General features: G+C 49.3%; 1 long non-coding RNA gene across 1 annotated transcript in view; it reads left to right on the top strand.

Annotated features, from left to right (window-relative positions):
- Window positions 1–17,527, top strand: part of LOC130857382 (uncharacterized) — a 179,014-nt gene extending 161,487 nt beyond the window's left edge. The window contains exons 3-4 of the long non-coding RNA XR_009054812.1: window positions 14,371–14,571; window positions 14,819–17,527. This is a non-coding gene — a long non-coding RNA (uncharacterized LOC130857382). The remainder of the gene's footprint in view (window positions 1–14,370; window positions 14,572–14,818) is intronic.
- The last annotated feature ends 392 nt before the right edge of the window (window positions 17,528–17,919 follow it).

Raw genomic sequence — 17,919 nt, 5'->3', positions numbered from 1 at the left:
CTGTGTGCTCCAGACAGTGCCTGGGACGAGGTGGACTGTGGGACTGGCAAGACCCCTGCCCTCCCAGAACTTCCAGTTTGGGGGAGGAAATGGGTATTGAACAAGTCTTCAGGTGCCAAGTGCTGTGATGAGTGACAGAGAATTGTAATCTGGGACTTCCCCAGTGGAAAATAAGAATTGGATTCTTTGCACTGGTGCCATTTGTTCCAGGTACACCCCTAGTCATCATGTTATATTCAGTGTCATGTGCAGGTTTCGAGAGGTTGCCTCTGGTTGCCATGTAACAACCAGCAACAAGAGAGGATGAGCGTGCAGAGACAGGGGAGCCCATCGGAATAGCACAGAAGGTGGGCATGGAGGCTGGGCAACATATGGGTGATGGAGAAAGTGGAGGAAGGGACTGATTCAAGAGCATCTGGGTGGTACAATCTGTAAGTGAGGGTTGGGAAGTGGGGTGAAGAGGGAAGGAGGTATAAAGATGGCTCCCAGTTCCCTTACCTGAGCAGCTGGGTAGATGGAGGTGCCATTTACCACATGGGAAGAGTGAAGACAGCACATATTTGGGACGGGGAGGGGGACAAAGAGTTCAGCTGTGGACATATTGTTTGAGATGTCCAGGAGATACCAGCATCAGCATCCCTTCCCTCCTTTTTAGCAATAGAACCCGACTGCCTATGCCCCCACCCCAGCACGTGTTTCTGGCTAGGTTGTCACATACATGGCCTCACTTCCCCAGGTGCACAGAAGGGCGCGACTCAGGCTGGTCAATCAGAGCACTCAGCACTCACCGCCTGGACACAGAGATTGGTCTTAGGGTGAGCACACCTAGGGGACACTGAAGAAGAGAGGATTGCACTCTTCTGTGAGTTTGTGAGCTGTAAGGAAATGTAGGGCTGGCACTGTCAGTGGCATCATTCAGCCAGAGAATGAAACCAACACAGAGGAAAGACAGATCAGGAAATAGAGAGAGACTGAGCTCTGGTAACATCATTTGAGTGCCTGGGTCCATCCATGCCTGAAGATAGATGCTCTCTTTGATCTAGCACATGACCTCATAAAATCTTTTTTTCCCCTAGGAGCTAGTTTGAGTACTTTTGCATGTGACTGAAAGAGACAATCCAATAAGACGAATACAGCATCCAAGAGATGTCAGGTGGGCCTTCTGGAGCAAAGACAGACGCAGAAGTGGAGGAAGCCAGGTTCTGAGGAGGGACAGACAAATGAGACAATGACTAGAGATGGACATGGAATCAAGGGACATGTGGCAGAGACTCCCAAATGACTCTAAATGACTTTGATTTGTTTTCTTTCTCGAGTGTTTAAACTTCCAGGTAGGTGCACCCATGTGGCTAAGTCTGGTTAAAGGCATGTGAGTGGAAGCACTGAGGGAGCTTTCCATTTCCCACTGGATGGGCAAGCCTGGTGGTGAGAACCGCAGGAGCGCTCGTGGGCACTGTAGCCCTGGACACCAGTGGATACTGCCTGATGCCCCATCCAAAACCGAGGCCCTCCTTCCCCCAACTGCCAGGAGCACTGTCCACTCACAGCTCAGCTGAATCTTTCCCCAGAAGCTGCTTTGCCCAAAGTTATGCTTCCTCCCCAAGGGTATCCAAAGGGGGCCTATATCCAATGACCTTTGGAGTAACCAGCCCAGCTCCTTGCTTTAATCGAGACAACTTTGAAGGCCACCCCAGCTCCAGAGCTCCTCTGGAGCAGACTGAGTCCTCTGTTGTGACTGCATCACAGCTTAGCTCTGCCCTTTGCCTAGTCTTATCTCCATCACGCCTCCCACCATGAGGGTTCACTCCCCAATAGAACACCTGGCTGCAAATCTGTCTCAGAGTCTGTTTCCTGAGTAATCCAGCCTCTGACAGAAGCTGTCTTAGACTGTGTGCTAGAAGCAGCATGTTGAAAATAGTGAAGTAAAAAGGTACAAGAAACCGGAGTTGTTCAAATCCACTAAACCCCAGTATCAGCCCTGAACCATCAAGGTACATGATAGAAAAACAAACAAACAAACAAACCCCTTCTATTCTGTTTAAGCCAGTGCAGTTTGAGGGCTTTGTTACAGCAGTCTAAACCACATTCTGATTAACATAGAATTTGATATCCAGAAGTGGATGTTGGATGTGGCAAAATTTTAAAGATGAGGCATTGTGCTATTGTCAGACAGTGAGCATATCTGTCGGGTTGGAAAGCTGGTGACCCATGTTATGCAAAACAGTTGGTAACGCTATCTCCTCTGATATCTTGGAAGACAGTTCACATGCCTACTGAGCCTCTAGTTCTAGAGGAAGTGGTTAGAAAAGGTGCAAATGTTGGTGGGTATAGTCTTGTCCCCACATTTAGCAAGGTCCTGGAAGAGAGAAAAACTCAGAAGAGAGACAGCAGTTCGCAAGCAGAGATGAAAATAAACAGATCTCTCTTCATGGAGAGCCTTCCTGCCTGTGACCAGTAATGTAAGTTGACTAAGAATCCAGTATTTGGAGAGATGCTGAGAAACTCAACTGCTTTTGTACCCCAAACTGAGGGAGTGACGTGAAGAAGCCCTGAAGAGGCAGCTTTCCCAGAAGATAAGACTGTGGCCCCAGCCCTTCCCAGTCAGCTCCAGTTAAAAACACCCTTCCAGACGGTGGGTGTTGCCTTTCCACCCAGGCCTGCTAGGCTAAATAACCTCATGAACTAGCATAAAGTTAAGAGAGGGCAGGGTGGACAGAGCACAGAGGCTGGGAAATAAATATGCATTCATGTATCTTCAGGCTTAAGGACTGTGTCTACGCTAGCTTTTTTGGCTGGGTTACTTGCTTATGCAACAGATTAGAAACAAATAGACTGTAATTATACTAATTTTTTAAAAATAGCTTTATTGAGGTATAGTTGTACAATTCAGTGGTTTTTAGTGTGTTCACAGAGCTGTGCAACTATCACCGCTCTCTCATTCTAGAACACTTTCATTACCTCCCAAAGAACCCCGTACCCTTTAGCAGTCAATCCCCGTTACTACCTCCATGCCCCCAGCCCCTAGCAACCACTCTGGACGTTTCATAGAAATGGAAGTCATAAAATACCTGATCTTTTGTGTCTGGCTTCTTTCACTTGGCATAATATTTTCAAGATTCATCCATGTAGCAGCATGCACCAGTATTTCACCCCTTTTTATGGCTGAATAATATTCCATTGTATGGATATGTCACATTCTGTTTATCCATTCATCAACTGATAGACTTTGGGGTTATTTTTTTCCACTTTTGGCTATTATGAATAATCTTGGTATGAATATTCATGAAACACATTTTTACATGAACATATATTTTCAGTTTTCTTGGGTATATACCTAGGAGTGGAATTGCTAGACAATAATGTAATCCTTTGTTTAACTTTTTCAGGAAATGTCAAACTGTTTTCCAAAGTGGCTGCACCATTTTACAGTCCTACCAGTAATATGTGAGGGTTCCAGTTTTTCCACGGTCTCTCCAACACTTATTATCTGCCCTTTTTTTATAGCCATCCTAGTGGTTGTGGAGCAGTATTTCACTGTGGCTTTTATTTGAATTTCTTTGTTGGCTAATGATGTTGGGCTCTTTTCATGTGTTTATTGGCCATTTGTATATCTTCTTTGAAGAAATGTCTATTCAAATGCTGTGCCCATTTTTCAAATTAGGTTCTGTGTCTTCTTATTGTTGAGTTACAAGAGTTCTATATATATTTTGAATTCAAATTCCTTATCAGATATAGAATTTGTCAGTATTTTCTCCCATTTCGTGGGTTGTGTTAAGTTTCTTGATGGTATTCTTTGACGCACAAAGGTTTTTAATTTAGGTGAAATCTGATTTACCTATTTGTTTCTTTTTCCTCTTGTGTTTTGGGTGTCATATCTTAAAAAGGCAATGTTTAATCCAAGATCATGAAGTTTTATGGTTTTCTCTCTTACATTTAGGTCTGTGATCCACTTTGAGTGGTGGTGTGAGGTAAGGATCCAATTACATTGTTTTGAATAGGTAGATCTAGTTGTCCTAGGACCGTTTGTTGAAAAAGACTATTTTTCCACCATGTGTAAAAGTCTCCATGTCTATAGTCTCAATTCGATTCCATTGATTTATGTGTCTATTTTTATGCCAGTACCACACTGTGTTGATTACTGTGGTTTTGCAATAAGTTTTGAAATAGGGTAGTGTGAGTCTTCCAAATTTGTTCTTCTCTTTCAAGACTGTCTTGGCTATTCTGGGCCCCTTGCAATTTTATATGAATCTTAAGATACATTTTCAGTTTCTGTAAAAAAGGCAGCTGCAATTTTAATAGGAATTTCATTGAGTCTGTAGGTCATTTGGGGGAGTATTACCATCTTAACAATATTAAGTGTTCCAGTCCATGGACACAGGATGGCTTTCCATTTATTTAGTTAGTCTTTAATTTATGTTAATGCTGTTTTATAGTTTTCAATGTGTGAGCCTTGTTAGATTTATTCCTATTTAATCCTTTTCTATATGATGGTAAATTGAATTATTTTTTATATTTAATTCTTTAATGTTATGCTAAGTTTTTGAGGGGAATTCATTGGCAAAATTCTGCAAGGCTGGCCAGTACAACTCTAGGATGGCTTGACTCCTAAAGCAAGCTGTGAGCTGCCAAACCTGCAGCAGCAGGAAACAGGCTGTGAACACTAGACCCTCACCACCCAGAAGGGGGTTTACTCTCCAATGCCCTCTTCATGTGGCCCTGGAGGACAACAGGTAGACAAACAAGGACTGCCCAGATGGCAGAGCCGAGAACCAGAGAATGTTTTTGGGTATTCAATACCAAAGAACATACTCCTCTCTGAGATAGGGAGCCTTTGGAATTCCTGCCCTGTAGGATCTGTTAAACTGCTATGTTCCTGCTATGTGTTTTCTATTTTCCCCTCTCCAAATGGCAGATTGATTGTAGTTATCCTGTTCTGCCTTCTGTAGTTTATGTGTGTGTGTTGCTAGTTGGTAAAGGGGAGTAAATAGATAACTTGGTTTTTAGTTTGTATGCCACCAGACCTATATCTGAACTTCGTATAAAGATCTGATAGTTGCCAGAAGGGCCTGGGCTCTGAGCTGGTTGCAGTAATGGATGAAACCTTGTGGGTCTGGGTTTGGGAAAGGGATTAGCATGTTGCATGTATGAGAAGAGAGCATGCAGACTGTGGCAGAGATCACTAGCTTTCCCTCAATAGCCATTCTCCCCTTCTTCAATAATGATGGAATCTTTAAGTGGACACATTGCTGCCCAATGAAAGACCATATTTCCTAAGTTCCTTTGCAACCAACTGTGTGCTTTGACCAAGTCTGAGAGCAACACCATGTGATAGACACAATGTATGCAGCTTCAAGGCTGTGCCCTTCAAAGGAAGCAGGCATGTCTTCTCCTTCCTCTTTCCCTTTTTCTTCTGGCTGAGAGGTTGAAGTGCTGGCAAGGGCTGGGGCATCGCTCTTGGAGAGAAGCTGTAAATTAAGGATGGCAGAGCAACAGACAGAAGGAGCTACCATATCATCCCTACACTGACTTCCTGAGCTTTCCATGCAAGAGTCAAACTTCTACTCTTCATACAGTCTTTGGGGATTTCTCTGTTACAGCAGCGTAATGTTATCCTAACTAATATAGAAAGTTTACCTGTTTTTAAGGTGGGAGAGACTAGAGCATGTTGTGTGCTCATGGAGATAACCCATTAAAGAGGGAGAGATTGATGAGGAAAGATAGCAGGGAGACAGCCAAAGGAACAAAGTCCTTGAGAAGAAGAAAAGGAATGGGATTCAGGGAACAGGAGATGGAATTTTTCTTTCACTGAAGAAACTGGGACGCATCTTCCACTGTGATGATGCATACACAGGGATATTTGTGAATTTAGTGGCAGGAAGATGAGGGAGGTTCAATATAATTGCAAGAGGGTGATGCTGTGATAACCCATGCGATCTTGATTTCATCCGACTCCTCCACACATCCTTTGTTCCCTGAGGCGCTCATCATTGATCCACGCATGCTATATTTTTATTTAATTAGTTATTTGTAATGATGTAATAGGCACCTGCAAAACCACCACCCAAACGAAAGCCTTGACAATGACCCACATCTTTCCGTATGATTCCTCCTGGCCATCCTATCCCCCCTACCTCCCCCCATCCACAGTAACTATCATCCTGAAGTCTGTGCACCTCATTCCCTTAATATCCTTTTTATATAGTTTTATTGCATCTACATATATGTCCCAAAATTACATATTTTATATTCATTGTTTTTAACCTCATTAAAAGGGTATGGTTCTCCATGCAATCTTTGGGGACTTACATTTTTTATCTAATTGTATATTGCTAAGATTTATTCATATTTTTTTTTCCTTTGCTGTGGCTCATTTATTTAACCTGCTCTTTGATAGTCTGTTGTGTGACTATCCCACAGTTTATTCATCCAGAAACCATGGACTCTAAGCTGGGAGAGGAGAGAAATGAAGGCAGGAGGGGGCTAATGGATAGAGAGAAAGTGAAGGAATCAGTGGACTGGAGAGTTCTATAAGGCCAGAGAGCTGTGTCAGGGGCACCTGGGCCAGGGAGCAAAAAGGCTTGGAGGTGATGGATGGATGGATAGTGGGAGGTGAGAATTTCTGATTTCAGAGGTGATAAGGCTTTGGGTGGCCATAGGTCTTCAGAAATAAATGTTGCAACGGATAGCTAAGGCGGGAATGATTGGAGCTGTAGATGATGTAAGCAAGAGGTTGGAGTATGTCCAGTAAAACAAACAAACAAACGAAAACAATGATATACTGTAACCATTATCTCGTAATAACTTTTAATGGGGTATCATCTGTAAAAGTACCGAACCATTATGCTGTTCAACAGAAACTAATAGAATATTATAAATCAATTATACTTCAATAAAAAGAAAATAATAAAAAAATAAAGACATTAAAAGTTTACAAAATTCAAATTTGCAGAAAAATTACAGAAATAATACAAAGAACTTCCATATACTCTTCACCCAAAGACTCCATTCCAGTTTTGTCAATTGTCCCTATAAAGTCTTTTCTAGCAAAATGAGAAAAAAAAAAAGAGGTTGGATACAGGTCATTCTGTGTGTCTAGGACAGTGGCAAGAGAGGGGTAGAGGAGAAGATGAGGAGGCTGGATCGGGGGTCTTCAGTGGGGGAGGGAGGGAGACTGGGAGATGACAGCGATGAGGAAGGCTGATGGCACAGCTGGAAGCAGCAGTGTCAGTGGTTCAGGGCTTTACAAGAGGGTGGGAGTCATGAGCTGGAAATGACCATGAAGGATAATGAGGACAAGCTCCACCTTTAGCCCTGAGGTGCAGAGAATGTGAGCATAAACAGCCTCTAGGAGAGGACTGCTGGGAGGTGGTGGCTCAGGGCCAGGAAGGGAAGGACACATTCCAAGAAGAGGCTGCAGACCTAGAGGAGAGTGCTGCCTGTGGTATGGGAGCTCTAGGGCCATCGTGGGGGTGGCAGGGGGAGGAGGCAGGGAGGCAGGCAGGGGTATTGGGGCTCAGCCAAGGCAGGGGAGGAAGCCGCACTGTGGCGGGAGGGGAGGCGACCCTGCGTCCCATGGATGGCCAACCTTGGCTGTCTCTCACCAGCGGGAGCGCTGCATGCTCCTACCTGGGGCACGTGCAGGGAAGGCTCCTCGCTCAGCATCTCGCGTCCATGCCACTGTGTCACCAGCCCTGTTTGTCCCTCAGGGTTAATGTACATCAAGGGAAAGGGAGCCAGAAAGTCAGTACTCTTTCTTGGATCCAGTGCTGGAGTCAGGGGAAACCAGCGTGGAGAATTGCCTTGGTTAGAGTGGTGAGGCCAGAGGTCTTGCCTCCTCCTCTGAGGTGGTCCAGGGATGCAGCCTGGACATCAGCGTCACCTTCCTGTCATTTCGGGCGAGGCCTCGGCAGGAAGTCCCATGGCCCCGGGCTAGTCCAGCATGCCCTATGAGAAGTCTTCAGACTCCAGTCTGAGGGTAGAGACAACATCGTGGCTCTTAGGGAGGCCCCTCTGAGGGACGAGGTTTGGAGGGAAAAGGAAGAGGTGAAGCCAGCCGCTTGGGAGCCAAGGATGGCTCTTAGGAAGACGCGGGCCTGCCCGCCATTGTTCTTCAGCACAGTCAGTACAGAGGGAAAGGAAGAGCCCAGCCCAGCCTGCGTTTCTGTGGTCCGAGGCAAGTTTCCTTCTGGATTTCCCACCTGGGATGAACCCCGTTATCCTTCTTCAACCATGAAAGCTTGGAATGAGGTCTGGGATCGGTAGACACAAAGTCCTTGGATTATTTTCTGTGCCTTATCTCCTACAGTGACCTCAGATGTGACCCCGCCACTGCCTCTCCCCCATCCCAGACACCCAGGCCCTACCCCGCTGGGCTTTCGCTTCCCTTCCTCGGAGATCTGAGTAGGAGTCCGAGGTCGGAACACTCCCAGGTGGCAGCAGAGGAGGGGAGAACTGGCAGTTTCTCCTGAGTCCTCCACTGCTCGGCTCTCAGTGAGTCTGTGCCCCTGGCCCGCTGCCTCAGGGGCAGACGGGCCATCTGTGTGCTGCCCTTGCCCTGAAGAGAGGGGCACAGCTAGTGTTGGGGGGCAGGGAGGGGCACGCGCGTTGTACTTCTCCGTGGCTCCAGCACTCAGCGGTCCCGGTCTGATGAGGGCGCATGGCCTCCACGATATGGGAGTCCTGGGCTGATGCAGAGTCTGGTCTAACCCACATATAAAACACTTTGGAACATGCCCAGTGAGATGGAGTCAGGGTGTAGAGAGAAATGAAAATAACTTCTTAGGTTAGAGAGAGCAGACCTGGCTCTGTGATGTGTCTGGTCACACTCTCAGCAAATGGTGGATTGGCTACAGGGAGGACTTTTCTGGGTTTGGATGAAGGTATACACGGTCGGAGAACAAATTCGGTCCTGGATACAAGAGATGGCATTTTCAGCCCACAGCAGTGGGTACCAAGAGAAGGTCCCAAGATGTATTACTTCAGATATAGACTTGGCGGATATAACAGAGACCCAAAATAAGAGTGGCTTAAACAAGAGAGGTGTTTATTTCCTCTCGTGTAACAGTCCAGGCCTAAGCAGTTTGGAATCAGGGACTCAGGCTTCTTCGAACTGACTTGCTACTGTGCCATCCTTATGGTCCTGTTCTCACCCGTAGGATCCAAAGTAGTTCACGTGGCATAGGCCTGCAGACTGCACAACGTGGGGGAAAGAGGGCCAAGGGGGGCTCTTCCCATCCGGAAGTTCACACCTGGCTTTGCTCACATCCCATTGAGCAAGGGAACCTGAGAAATGTAGCTTTTATTCCAAGCAGCCATGTATCCAGTAAGCACCTTTTGTTCTATTAGAGAAAAGAGAAACTTGTTATTGGGGAACAGCTGGTAGTTGTGCTGTTGTGCTGTGAGACCCCAAGTGCACAGCAAGGAGGTTCTTGTATGTGTCTGTGCTGTACCTCATTCCCACAGGGTTGGGCAAGTGACTCAGTCTGGGAAAACCACAGTAACACATCCCTCTGGCCACAGCAATTGGTCCAGAACTGAGCGCATGACTCAAGGCGAGCCAATCAGAGTTCTTCCTCGGGATTTTTCCCTAACCAAGTAGCAGATGGTACAAATTTCTTTTCTGGTCATAAAACTATGAGAAGGTAACCCTGACCTGACCGTGGTTGTTTTCCCTGCCAAAGCGGGGCAAAGCCTGTCTGCAGAAGACAGGGTGCCACCAGCCTCTGAGAGATGCAGAGAGAAGGGAGTCCCACGGGGGGAGCGCCATTCTTGCCCTGATTGAACCAGTTAGTCAAGGCCCCCTTTTCGTCAAGCTGATTCAAGCTGGGTTTTGGCCATTTGCAACCCAGAGTCCTGACTTAGTGCTGAAAGTGATGTTTTCTCTGGGGGACCTGGGGGTGGGAGGGAGGAGACACAGATGAGATGGAAAACCTGGGTGAAGAGAAACTGGGTTCCAGCCAAGCTGCATCTTTCTCTTGCACATTTGCCCTGAGGCATCCTAAAGTTCTCACACAGCATCTCACTGTAGAGAATGTTCAGTGTCTTTGCATTTTTCCAGTCAGTCCTGTTTTCTGCCAGGCAGCCCTCCTCACAGGCCTGCTGTAGCCGGCACAGCTGTGAGGAGGGGGCCTGAGGAGGGGCCACCCTCACAAAGGGCTCATTCTCAGCTTGTCCGGGGCTGCTATCAGCCAAACCTAAACTCTGAATCACCTGCGTCCGTGGGCAGCCCTATAGGTGGGGCGGCTTGGTTCACCTGCGGGCTTCCCTGTGTCAGGTCCTGGGAATGAAGGCAGGGTTTCAATAATGGTTCATTGTTTTCTGGTCAAGGTTCTGTCCAAGGCCTTCCTGAGCCCCCTCTTCCTCTTCTCGTAACTCACCCCCACCCCGCTGGGCACCATCCTTCCCCACCCCGCCTAGTATACCAGGCCTAGTATACCAGCATGAAGCCCTCAGGGGAGAGGGGGTTGGGGCTGGAGAAGGGAAGGAAGTGTGCAGAGCCGTCTCTCTCCAGCTCAGTCAGAATGAAGATGGAATCTGAGAACGTCCTGTGCTTCCAAACGTGTGACTCCCCACCCCGGCCCCCCGGGCCTCCCGAGTCCCCTTGATCTGCCTCAACTGCAACCAAGCTGTCCTGGGCCCGTGCTGTCACCTGATGGCCAGACCCAGAACTGTCCAGGCCCACCTCCTTTTATTTCTTTTGAGGTTGGAAGGATGGAGTCACATTTTTACCATAACCTCCCTTTTCTCTCTGTTTTTGTTCTTTGTTTTTTACCACAATCAGTTCAGTTCAGCTCCCTCTTCCTCAGGCCTTTTTTCCAGCCACACCGCACAGCTTGTGTGGGATCTTAGTTTCCAGACCAGGGATTGAACCTGGGCCCTCAGCAGTGAGAGCATGGAATCCTAATCGCTGGATCGCCAGGGAATTCCCCTCAGGGCATCTTTAAAACCCAAATTACACACCCTTGAATCCATTTCCTTCATCTCCTTTCTAACAACCTGACCCCAGTTCCCTCGGGAGTTCCTTTTCCCAGTTCACTCTTTCAGCCCATGCAATCCTGGCTGACTGCGTGTCAGGACTGCCCGTGTCAAAAAAAAAAAAAAAAAAGGCAGACTGAACACCAGGAAGATCCATCAGAATGATGAACGAAAACTTTCAGCCTCTAAAGCCCTTGAAAAGTACCTCGGAGTTTCCTTCTGAACGTCCCACCCGTCGCTCCATACGCCTATTAAGAAACCTGCTTTCCCTCAAGCACCGGCTTTCAAGAAAAAATAAACAGACTTTTCTAGATCCGCATTGTTATTTTCCACGTCTACGTACAGGTGTTGCAACGGTGAGGTCTTTCTTTTCTCCTGTGTGGGTGTGTGGCAGCCCAGCTTTGTGAGGCGTTAAATAAGCATCGATGGCTTGACCTGGAAAACCGAGCCCCGCTCATCATGCTGAGTCCTCGGTTTTTCTCCCGGCTCATTGTCTGGAACCCCAATCCACTTCCCAGAAACCACGTTTTGAAATATTACTCACCGGTTAAGTGGGGACTGCCTGATTGCAGACATGTAAGATAAGGAGATACTTTCCAGGGCAATATAGTGACGGCCTTTTGTTATCTTAAACAGGATAATGTATAAGAGCCATCTGATTTCCCAAGAAATGGAAATCTTGATGTGGCTAGAAGCCTCGAGGCTTGCAGGATGGGCTGGGCCCGTGGGCTAAGGTTGCAGGGAGAGGGTGTGGTGAGTAACGAAGTGTTGCTGTGGCCCCAAGGACCAGGCGGGGAGAGCACACGAGAAGGGCTGGGCTGAGTGGAGCGGGGCTGGGGAGAAGCCTTAAGGCTAAGCCCGGGAGAGACAGACCCAACTAACATTTATTAAGTCCTGTCCATGTGTCAGGAAGGGCCCAAAGGCGAAGCACGTGGGGCCCCCAGGCAGGCTAATCATTTCACGCCCCCGTCAAGGTGGTATTCCTTTACTATCAGTTCAACTTTAGTGGGACTGATCTCTGCTTGGAGAAAGGGGGCTGTGGGCAGAGGAGGGGAACCCTGCTGGCAACACTCCGTCTCCTCTGAGCAGTTCAGCTCTGCCCCTGAACCCGCATGCTGTAGTTAGACACATAGAAACTCTCCAGAGACCTTGCGCCGCCCTCCGTACAGAGTAGCTTAGAGACCAGCTCTTGTTATTCTGGCCTGTTCTTCTGGGCTCCCCCCGCCACCCCATTGCAAGTAGCTTACTAAAGCAGAATGTCCCTTAAAAGAGTTCCAGACATGGTTTTCTTCATCTCCTTATATTTCCAGTGATGACTGGGAACCTCATAAAGACGGCACCCTAGCCGGCTGCCTGGCTGCCTCACCCCTTACACCAGCTCTGGTCCTGGGCACTGAGCCTGTTCTCAGCCTGCCACATAAGCAACATGACCTCCATCCTACCTGGTGAAACTGAGGCTGAGGGCAGTTAGGTTTGCTGCCTGAGAGGCCCATAGCTGGAGTAAATCCCACCTTTGAGCTGAGATCTGAACTCAGGTTCATCCATCTTATGCCAAAGCCCAGCTCTTCTTCACTTCCTCTCCCTCCCCCAGGAGAAAATGGAAAGAAAAAGCTGTTGAGAGCAGGAGGGTGGTTCCTCATGAAGAAGTACAGGAGGTGGAGGTTCGAACAGGCAGGTGTAACAAGTAGAGTCAGGGACCCTGTGGGTGGCAAGGAGGCTGGGTGCCCAGCAGTGCCGCTGCAACCCGGCCCAGGTGGGGTGAGGGCAGTAGGGCAGAGCCAGCTTGGGCTCCTGAAGTGTGGGAGGGTGCGGCCGCCTTGTCCTGGAGGGAGGGGGCCGGGTGAAGCTGCCAGGCCAGGGCCCCCTGCTCTGCACGCAGCCACACTAGCAGTGCCCACTGAAAGGACGAGTTGGGCCTGGAGTCTGGCAAGAGAGGCCGGGATCCGAGAGGAATCTTTGCAGGAGGAATCTCTCCTTCAGCCCTAGACTGCAGGCTGCAGAACGTCATTTGGAGCCAGGGGGGCCGTGATGCTGAGGGCCCCGGAGCTGGCTCTGCTTGGTCCCCTTTCTCTCCTCATCCCCCTTTTCCCTCCAAACCCTCAGTCCAGGCCAGCTCAGCGCCAGGGCCCAGGAGGGCCTGGCAGTCTGTTCCTGGGCTCCCCAGCAGAGGGCTCCAGAGCAGAGCTCAGGAGGGCGAGCCGGGGATGGACTCTGCACCTCCCTCCCTGCGGGGAGGTGTGGGAAGCACCCGACAGCCCTCTCCGCTCACAGGCGTCCAGGTGTCCATCTGCAAGGGTGCTCTCTGCGCGTGCACGGGTGTGTCTGGATATGTGTGCACCCGTGTGGGTATGTGCGAGTGTGTACAGTAGGTGTATCTGTATATGTGGGCACGTGGGTGTCTGCCGGTGCTCAGGCACAACCGCCTGTTTATTAGTGTGTTGGGTGGTGTCTGTGCACGTGTGTTTGCCCATTTCGTCTTTGCACTGCTTGTGTCCTCGTGTATATTTGTGTGCATGCGGGTGCCTGTGCGATTTGTACATAGGTATCTATGCTTTGCCTTGTAGGGGCAGAGGAGAAAAATAAATGACAGGGTGTGCTGTGGAATCTCAAGATTCTCAGGGACAAGGATGGGGGGCCCTCTGCCCCTTGGTACTGTCCCACGTACACACACGCTGACCCAGGCAGGCCACCTCCTCCCTCACGCAGCACAGCCCCTGGGTTTGTTTGTTAAAACCCTGTTTAAGCAGGTGTAGTTGACATCTAGTTCCCAGGAAGCAGGTACTTCCAGAAGTGCGTGTGTGTGTGTGTGTGTGTGTGTGTGTGTGTTCTGGTTCCCTCTTTTGCAGCTTGAAAATGTTGTTCTCCTTGTTGGGAGTGGGGAGCAGAGCCCCAGAGAACGGGGGGAAGGTAGAGGGCTGGAGAAAACAACAGGCCCCTGGCTGTTTCATCCTTCATCCTGTGAAGGAAGGCAGTGGCCGTGAGGGCAAGGTCTTGGCCCAGGATTCTGGGGTCCTGGACAGGGCCCAGCTCTGCTACCAGCTGGAGGCCCTGGCTGGTGGGAAGCAGCCCGTCCGGGCCTCCTCGTGGTGTTCTGTACTGGTGCTCAGCCAGGGCTGCTGGGGGAGGACAAGTGGGACACCCGCCCTCACCCTGTGTCATGTTGAAGAGGGAGTGGGGCGGAGGACGGCGCCCGTCACACGATGGGAGGGTGGTGTCGTTTCCTGTCACTGCTGTAACAGATCACCACAAACATCGTGGTCTAAAACACGCAAAGTTATTTTACATTACTGGAGGTCAGAAGTCCAAAATCAGCTTTGCCAGGCTGAAGTCAAAGTATTGGCAATGCTGTGTCCCTTCCGGAGGTTCTAGGGGAAACCATTTGCTTGCCTTTTTCAGATCCTAGAGGCCTCCTGCATTCCTCGCCTTGCTGCCTCCTCCTCTGCCGTGTGTCCCATCGCCCTTCGATGACTTTGACCTTCTCACCTCCCTCTTATGAGGACCCTTGTGACCACCTTGAACCCTCCCAGATAGTCCAGGACCATCTCCTCATTCAAGATTCTTAACACGATCACATCTGCCAAGTCCTTTGCCTGTGAGGTAACATGTTCACAGGTTCTGGGGATTAGGTTGTGGACCTCTTGGTGGGGGGCATTATTTTGTCTGCTAACTAGGGCAATCACAGATAAGCTGCCCAAAGGGGGTGACATTCTTTTTTTTTTTTTTACTTAATTTTTATTGGAGTATAGTAGCTTTACAGTGTTGTGTTACATTCTGCTGTATAGCAAAGTGAATCAGCTATATGTCTACATATATCCCCTCTTTTTTGGATTTCCTTCCCATTTAGATAAAAAAGGGGGTGACATTCTTAATCCTCCTGCGGTTCCACTGAAGCATCAAGTGAGATCCTCACTCCTGCCAAGGAGCCATCTGGTCCTGACGTCTTGTCTGGGGGACTGAGCCCCAGGAACCAGGGTGCGCTGGCTGGGTATAGGGCCTTGCCTTTCTGCCTGCCCTCCCAGCAGCCCCTGGCCAGCCACCAGCTATGACCTCAGTTCAGATTGGCCCCTTAGTTCCCTGAGTCCCCTCTCAGCCCCTCCCAGCCTGCTCCAGATCCAGTCTCTGGCCCGGGCCTCTGGCCTCATTCGTGCTCCCAGAGCCCTCCTCACTGTCACGGCCCCCACTCCCTTGCCCCAGAGGCGCTCTGGGCTCCGGCCTGCCAGCTCAGGCCCACCCTCCACCCAGCCCTCTCCACACGCGTGAAACCCACACACGTGGGCTCTCTCCAGCTCCCCAGAGAAAAGCCCAACCGCAAGACCCGGAGTCGAGGAAGAGGGACACACACGATGGTGCAGGCCAGTGCTGGGGGGTCCGACGGGACGACGGGCCTCCCGGATGCTTTATAAGGCCAAACTCCCCAGCACCACATCTGGAATTAAGCTGGAAATTCCAATTTCTCTCTGCTGCTTAAAAAAAAAAAAAGTGTCAGATTTTCCCAGAGATTTTGTGGAAGTGGGAAGCCCCCTGTGGGGGTGGAGGTGGGGGTGGAGCGCTCGCTCCACGGGACCCCAGAGCTTTGGGGACATCCAGATGTCACAACGAGTCCACAGGCCTTGGCTGACGGCTCCTCCCGTCTCCCTCAGCTGTGCTCCCTGCCCCATGAAAATTAAAGACGCCTGGAGCAGGAGGGGGATCTTGCTTCTCCCTAGGACACACAAGTCCGTCCATGTGTGTGCGTGTGAAACTGTGCCTTTTTGATAGGGATTAAGTTATTTTTTTCCTGGAGAGAAAAAATGTTGACATGCCTTTGGTGGATCGCCTGCCCAGAAATTCCTGGTGCATGAAGGTGTGCTCTTCCCTTCGCTCTAACACACAGGCGCTTGCACACCTCCCAGAAGCCAGGAGCTCACCAACCACGTTGTCTGGGCCTCTTCAGGGCCTCACCTGCACTTCTATCCCAGCCCAAACCAGTGTGGGACGGGGATTCCACAGAGCTGGGCCTGTGGGTCCAGAAGAGAGCCGACCACTTACTAGTTCTCTGTCTCTAGGCAAGAGGATGAGTTTCCTGTTGCTGCTGTAACAAATCATCACCAGCCGAGTGACTTAAAGCAAATGTATTCTCTTACAATTCTGGAAGTCAGAAGTACAAACAGCCTCACTGGTGTTGATGCTACAGTTTGGTCACGTGCTACCCTAACTCCCAAGGTGGTGTCCAGGTTGAACATTATCCTTTTCATGGCAGAGATGCTAAGAGAGAGATCTGGATCTGAGTTCTGGCTCTGCCTCTTCTGAGCCGTGTGACCTTTTTGAGCTCCCATGTCCTCCTCAGCGAAATGGGGATAACCATTGGCCAGACCTTTGTTTTGATGACTAAATAAGATAATGTCCTATTTAATTGAAGTTTGCCATTCTCTGGCACATAGATATGCCTCAGAACGGTGACTCTAAATATTCTCTCTCATCCAGGCCCCCACCATGCCCTCTTCACACTCTCATTCTAGGGGCTCAAACTGCTGGAATCAGGAAAGCAGTCTGATTAAATCGATTCACGCCGATTCCAGCCTTGGTCCTCCTCCAAGAGATTCTGATTCATTAGGTCTGGGATGAGTTCCCAAACTCATTATTTTTATTAATCTTTATTTTTTAATAAACATCCTGGGTGATTCTGAGGTTTATCTAGGTTGGGGAGCTACTGGAATAAGTGACGATGGGGTTTTATTTTAATAAAGGCCAACTCGTGCCCTCAAGAAAGGGGGTTTAGCTTAGAGGTATCATCTGTCTTGCTGGAACCACAGCAAGTGGGACCCTCTCCCTACGCACGGGGAGGGTGGCGTTCTTCCCTAGCAGCTCTGCAGGAAGGGGCGGGGGCCATACCAGCTGTGTCCCCTCCTGCAGCTGTTTCAGTGCCATGGCCCCGTGGAAATCACTGTGAAATTCATTCTCCACATCGCCCAAAGCTGGGCCAGGTGGCTACTGGCTGGAGAGGCTGATCCCACCTGACAAGAGGCTCTGCACGCCAAGGAAATATACCTGCCCACCTCCACTCAGCACAGGGATCCCCCCAAGCCTTGCTCTCCTGGGCCTTCAAGTGCTTTTTGTCCCAACACAGTTCATGCCCTCTCACGGGAAGACTTGACTCAGGAAGCACCCAGCCCTTGCATTTCTGCAGGTTCACTCAGGACGATGTGGCTCTGGAAATTGGTTGTGGCTGGATTCTGCCTCAACCCGGGGACCTCTGAGGCCTGGGACAGAGCTAGCTGCTCTGGGAAAAAGCAAAGAAAGCTGCAGATTCTCCCCATCCCTGGGAATGACCGTGAGTGGGGGCTTTCCCTGCAGCAGGGAGCTCAGCCTTTTTATTAGCTGCACGGAGGTGCAGAAGCAGGGGTTTGGCTGAGGAAGAAGGGAAAGGCCCAGAATGAGAGCACTGTCCTCCGCCAAGGACACAGGACTGTTGACGTGGGAGAGATGGGCGCAGCCTCTGGATCGAGTCCACGGTGAGGAGGAAATGGTTTTCACTGAAAAACAAAGTTGAAAAACAGTTTACCGAAGGAAAGAGAAAGAGGAAAGGGGGGAGGGGGCGGGGAGCCACCTCAAACTGTCTGATCATCAAAATCACCTAGTTGGTTTAAAAATACAGATTCCAAAACTTGTTCCAAGTCAATAAAATATTATTCTTGGTAGCTCTGGGTTTTTTTTTCCTTGTGGTTTAAAAATGTAGATCCCTTGTCAATTATATCTCACTAAAGCTGGGGAAAAAATTAAGCTACATGTAAAAATCAGTTGAAGAATGGAAACCAGTTGCATAACGAGAAAAATTTTTCAGAAGGGATTGAGTGGACGTGGAAGTTGAAGAATGTGGATTAAACCATCAGCTTCTAAGCTGGACATCAGTACCTGAACTTGAAAAATTTAGTATCATCAGCTTTGTTTTTTAATTAAGGAGAACCT

This window comes from Hippopotamus amphibius, chromosome 7 (genome assembly GCF_030028045.1).
Source record: "Hippopotamus amphibius kiboko isolate mHipAmp2 chromosome 7, mHipAmp2.hap2, whole genome shotgun sequence".
Taxonomy (NCBI): domain Eukaryota; kingdom Metazoa; phylum Chordata; class Mammalia; order Artiodactyla; family Hippopotamidae; genus Hippopotamus; species Hippopotamus amphibius.
The sequence above is the reverse complement of the archived record's forward strand: the minus strand, read 5'-3'. Positions and strand labels throughout refer to the sequence as shown.